We start from the raw sequence: 6,825 nt of genomic DNA, 5'->3' as shown, positions 1-6,825 counted from the left end.
CGTTTCAAAACAGTATCGTGTCAAAGTTTGCTTTTATTAAACTTTGCATTATCTTTCTCCTAAAAGAATAAAAATTTAAAAAAGATCCAAAAACGAAGGCTACAAAGATTACAACATGTTCGTTTTTAGAATGTTTTTTGGTCGTTTTTAGCTTATATCTTCTGTCAGGGTCAGATTCGACATACTAAAGTCAAATGTTTAACATAAGAATTTTAGAAAACAATTTTGATCCTGAAAGAAAGTGTAAACAACAAACGACCTTAAAAACGAACTAATGTAAAGCACATCATTAATCACAAATTCGTAAATCTGCAGAACCAAATAATAATTTTATTCATGTCTAGAACCCGGAACATGAACAGGTCAATGAAAAGTACTAAGACGTCAATAGAATGTCCATTCCGTTATAAAAAATATTTTAAAATTCTTGAAATCTTATCCACGTGGCTCAACATATGAAGAAGCAATGCCTTGTGAACTTGTTTATCTGTCTAGCTGTAAGTCTGATTTAACCAAATATAAGACTGAGACTGAAGTGTAAAAGTATCAACATGTGTCAAAAGATAAACTACTGCTGGAACTGTAAACATTTAAAGTACGCAACAAGATTATAAAAGCAAATATTAGAGTACGAAAAAAAATCCAAAGAACAAACAAAACCTTGACAATCAATAGAAAGTATAATTAAGATCACACAAATAATGATAAAATCAAAATTAGAAAAAACCCGACTTCTCTTTTTTTAAATTATGAAGTGATGTAACAGGTATTGTAATTTGCTTATGAATTATTTTTTAAAATAGTGCTTAGAGCTGAATACTTTAGAATTGTGGATATAATAGATTGATTTATTTAACCTTTTTTTCTTCTAGAAAAGTGTCTAAAATTTAACCAATCATAGTGTTGTTTGCATAAATCAAACAGCCAATCAGAAGCTGGGTAAATTGTGTGCACAATTCTTGAGATAACTCATCGTTAGTGGGAACCCATGAGGGATATCCAAAAGACAGGAATAAGCAGAAAATCCAGGTTGGATATTTAGATTAAAAGGACTGTAAAGGAAAATGAAAGGGGGTATAGGCTGAAACCTAAGTATCTTATGGAGTTGATCAAAAGCCTTGCGAAATCTATTATTTGAATTTAATAATTTTTCATTTTTAATAGATTAAATTGATAATTAGTATACATATAATTATTCATTCGTCCGTATCACGTGACCAGAATTCTCACCTATGGCAGTGCAGTATTATTGTCACGTGTCTCTGTCTGTATCCCGTTACCAGTTTTATATCAATTTCTCGAGACAGGAACATCAGATAGAACTCGCAAGGGTTTTGATCAGCTTCTTAGTAACTTAGTTTTTAGCCTATACCCCCTTTCAATTTTCCTTTACAGTCCCTTTAAGCAACGGGACTATAGGTATCCAGCTCTGAACATTTTCACAAAAAAAATTAGTTGCAACAATGTAAATCACAAAATCTTTAAAGATATTTCTAAAAAAATGGCAAATACAAGATTCTTTATAGCACTATTTTCCCACTGTACTAAATTTAATTTACCTATATTTGGTTATTATTATAAAGATTTATTCACACACAAAGATATAAATACATATATAAATGGTGTAGTTTAAATTTGTTTAAATACATTTTTGAATATATAGCTTTACAAAAGAAAAAAAGAAAAATTTGCAAAATTATGCACAAATAGGCGATATTGATCTTTACTCATTACAAAACATATTTATCATTTCAGTTATTACGTAATCATCGAATCCTTCAACAAATAAATTATTCGTTCTTTTATTTAAAAGTTCTTGTAAAACCGAAACTTTCCATGCATGGTCCAATGGGACATCAAAATATTTCATTTGCTTCTTAACTAATATTTTACTAAGATTAGAAATATTTACTGAACATTCATTTGCAAAAGAAAATAAATTTCTGCCAAGAACTGAGTTAAGGTCATTTTTACATAAATTAGAAAGATATCTAATGCAAAGCTTAGAACTTGCTTCAATGGTCTCATAGAAAGACACAGATCTGCTAGCTAACATAGTTTTTACATGTAAACATTGTGAAATACTTTCAATCAAGTACCTATGCGTATCTCTAGGTACATTAAAAAGAATTCTAATAGCAGTATTCCATGCTGTATGCAATTTTGAAACACATTGGGAACCCAAGTCCCAAATATTTGATCCATAAATACTACAACAATAAATTTGGTATTGGTATTTGGTAATATTATGCATTGTTATCTAGCTTTTATCAGAGAATTAAATTTATTTGTTTATATTTTATGAAAAAAGATATTTTTCGTATATTTTAGCGGAAATAAATATTTCTAAATTTTTACCTTAGCAACTAGCTTGACAATTACTTAAGCACTAAAAACACGAAGTTTACAAAACATAAGTAAAATCATGAAATATTTGTTGAAAACGTTAATTAGAAATTTCTTCAAAGCTAAAAATATTTTGAATATTTGAATAATTATAAGAATATTGTCACGATATTCGGAGAAAATGTTACAGAAGCCTTAATTTTTAACTGAACCCGTCTGCTATTTAGAAATTTATCATTTCTTTTAAGACTTTTCATAACATTATCTCTCCCGCATTTCTCAAAGAAATGACATTATTTTCCTTATCTAGTTTCGTCCTATTATAATAACAAAAACCAATCAACAATCGTTTAGTGGAAGCGAAGTCCCATTCCCTATTAACCAAAATATGAACGGTATTACTCAAACAACTCAGTACTCGTTTTCGACGAAAGGTAACTGGCCAAAAAACATAAGGGAGTTAGAAAAGTAAAACTAAAGGGTGAAGGCGCTACGACACATCAAAGTCGACCCGATCCAAAATGTTGATGAACATTTTTGATAGCTGTCTGGATCTCTTTTCACTGTAGGATATATACGCAATTTTTTTATTAAATATTGGGGAACCCATAATACTACGGAAAAGGAAGAAATCATTTAGACTTACTTTATACAGTAATAGTTTAAAATAGTTCAATCAACATGAAAACAGGTATTGCTATCGCTATATAAAAGCAACTTTTAAAACTATTGGCTTCATACCAGCTTTAAATGCACAACAGATGTCGTCTTCCTATTCCGCAGTGGTTTGGTTTCCGGTTAAGATTGTGAATCCTTTATGACAATCTATCACTAAGAATCAAGTATATATGTATATTGGTTAAAGGAGTGAGGTTAAGAAACTGGTTTGATTCTCCAGGTGTGGCGTTGAGTACTAAGAAGCAAGAAACCGTATTATTCAGTATCCTTGAACACAACCCGGTACATTCATACCCGGCCTATCCTACCATCCATAGAGGAGAAATATTATAGAGCATACTCATTCATACCCGGCCTATCCTACCATCCATAGAGGAGAAATATTATAGAGCATACGCATTCATACCCAGCCTATCCTACCACCATAGAGGAGAAATATTATAGAGCATACTCATTTATAACCGGCCTATCCTACCACCATAGAGGAGAAATATTATAGCGCATACTCATTTAAACCAAACTTATCCTACCCCTGCCTTACTCTTGTCAATGAGGAGAAGTTTTATAAAGCATTTTCATATCCGGCCTATCCTACCCTTGCATGCCATACCCTTGCCATCAGGATTTCAAAAGGAGGGTAAATTTTGGCATTTTTTCGCATTTCGTTCGCTCAAAAAAAAAAAAATTCGTTTTTTTCGCGAAATTTTGCTTTAACCTGCTTCGCAAAAAAAAATAGGGAGAAACCCATTCGTATTTGTTGTATAGTATATTGTATAGTTGATAGTATAAGGTTGGGGGGCTCCTCAATCTACATATATTAGACAAAAATAGCCCTACAAAAATACTTTCAAAATGATATAAAATCCAGCAATTTTATTCAGTAATGTGATAGTTTGTTAACAATTAGTACACATTTATAAATTTGAATTTATTAATATTTTTTAAAGATTTTTGAATTAAGATAAGCATTTGTATTACTCCATTAAAAGAACAAAAAAAGGGAAAATCTCAATGAATTTAAGCAAACCTGTGAAGCTTGAAATGAAGTATTAAGGGTATACTATAAATATATATCTATCTATCTTTTGCCCACTGTGACTCATCAAGAACTGGTTTACCGGTGACTGTAACGTGGGCAGGTTCATCCCCCACCAACATACAGGAAGTTAACTGTCAAAAATCCGCAAAGTATTTTTCCATCTAGGCGTAACATTGCGCGATTTCGACAAAATACTTAATTTTCTCTTCAGTTTTACAGAATTTAATTAGAAAATGACTGTGCTACTTTTTAAGGATGCCATGAGTTAAATGGAAAGATATAGAGATAGAGATAAATGAATAAAACATATGCGTGGGTTGACAAAACCATAATTGTAAAATTTCTATATCAGGAAGTGTTGAGTCATAACAACATCATACAGAGCTTTAAAACTGACGGATTAATTTAAGCTTATTCTTTTCTTGTGTGAAGCTTAACCTTTTCTCATCCATTGATTTCCGAAAGTTTTGATAAAGTATTTCATTCAAAACATTCAAAAGAGAGAATTAGCAGAGACAAAAATAAAATTTTCGTTGAAAAGTTTGACTTTGACATGTATTACAGTCCCCTTTCTTAACAAAATGAAATATTAAAGGGGGTGTTGGAATCCCNAGTTATAAATTAAATAAAAAAATTTTATAAATAAAATTAAATTTGTTATGGATAAAAATAAAATTTGTTATAAATTGAAATTAAATTTTTTATAGATTAAAATAAATTTGTTACAAATTAGAATGATGTACTCCACTAGATTCAGGGTGAATTTAACGATCCATAACTTTAAATATTTAATGAAGTCTCCACTAAACTATAAACGGAGATGAGGAAGAATTATTTCAGTTGTTTGAAGAAAAAAGTAGGATTTAGTATTAGAGAGTCAAAAAAAATTATTGATTATTCCGATAATTTTTGGACAAAAATGTGCAAGATATAGGATTGGCTACTGACTAAAAGTTAGAACATAGTCTTAAGGACTTAGCGCTCTGACATAGATGAGGGGGGGGGGGCTTAACAGCTACTCTTACCCATCATTAAAAAATATTATCTCTAAAGGCAACTTAATATTTAGGCGAATTTAGTTTTTAAATTACTTTAAGACTGATTTCATCAAATCAAAATTCTTAATAAGATATTTTGTTGTAGGAAAACTTTAATATTAAGCTTGTTTCTCTTACAGTGGTAGGCGATTATATCAATACAATGAAAACGACTTTTTTATTTGAGTTTTAATTGTTAACAGGTTTTTTTCAAATTACAAGTTTACAAGTAATCAAAGGGAAGCTTTATTAATTGCCAGCTTATCTTGACTTTTACATTAATGTAAATCCATGCTGCTTAACAGGCTAACAGCTCTTAATAATTTATTAAAGATTGAAATCGAAAGTCGTCTTCATTGTATTGATATAATTGCCTACCATTGTAGCATGCAAGATTTAAAGGTTTGGTTGTAAATCACTTTAATCAAATCAATAGCTTTTTAGATTTAGAGTGAACTTTGTACTGATATCCTTGTACTCTGCATGAATATCATAAATGATATGTGTACTCTTATACTTTCTACTGTCTATATAATATATATTATATACTGTGTACTCAATATTATTGTGTACTTAATACAGTAATACTACGTACTCTGTACTGAAGTTTATAATGTTCTGCATGTGTACTTGCTGTAAATCGCGTTTTAAAAGTGTGTGGATAAATTTTCAGATTTACTGTGTACTAATGAACTGTATAATATGGACTGTGATATTGGTACTCAATTTTATCTACTGTGTACTACGTACAAAACTGTTTACAATATTTAATGTCCTTAAATATTTATGTGTTCTTTATACTATATACTATACTTTATATTCTACTTTATATTGTCGACTGTGTACTGTTTACTTGCATTGGAGAACATTTCTATAACGTTAATTCTAAAGCTTAACATTGTAACTTAGCAGTTAGCTCTACTGTCTGCATGGTTTATATATACACTGACAGTCAAGGCAGAGAGCAGGTAGTTTGGTAGATACTTAGACAGATAGAACATGTAGGATATATACTTAGACAGATATATACATGTAGGATATATACTTAGACAGATAGTTACATGTAGGATATATACTTAGACAGATAAATACATATGGATAGATACTTAGACAGATATATACATGTAGGATATATACTTAGACAGATAAATACATGTAGAGTAGAAACTGACAGATAGATACATGTAGGATGTATACTTAGACAGATAGTTACATGTAGGATATATACTTAGACAGAAAGATACATGTAGGATAGATACTTAGACAGATAAACACATGTAGGATATATACTTAGACAGATAGATACATGTAGGATAGATACTTAGACAGATAGATACATGTAGGATATATACTTAGACAGATAGATACATGTAGGATATATACTTAGACAGATAGATACATGTAGGATATATACTTAGACAGATAGATACATGTAGNACTGTAAACATAACCTAAAGTGACCTTCTATTCAAAGGGACTGTAAACATAACCTAAAGTGACCTTCTATTCAAAGGGACTGTAAGCATAGCTTAAAGTGACCTTCTATTTAAAGGGACTGTAAGCATAGCTTAAAGTGAGTTTCTATTTAAAGGGACTGTAAGCATAGCTTAAAGTGACCTTCTATTCAAAGGGACTGTAAGCATAGCTTAAAGTGACCTTCTATTTAAAGGGACTGTAAGCATAGCTTAAAGTGACCTTCTATTTAAAGAGTGACGTCCCTAGATT

The sequence above is a fragment of the Eurytemora carolleeae genome, unplaced genomic scaffold, assembly GCF_000591075.1.
Source record: "Eurytemora carolleeae unplaced genomic scaffold, Eaff_2.0 scaffold5, whole genome shotgun sequence".
NCBI classification, from domain to species: domain Eukaryota; kingdom Metazoa; phylum Arthropoda; class Copepoda; order Calanoida; family Temoridae; genus Eurytemora; species Eurytemora carolleeae.
This window is presented reverse-complemented; position numbering follows the sequence as displayed.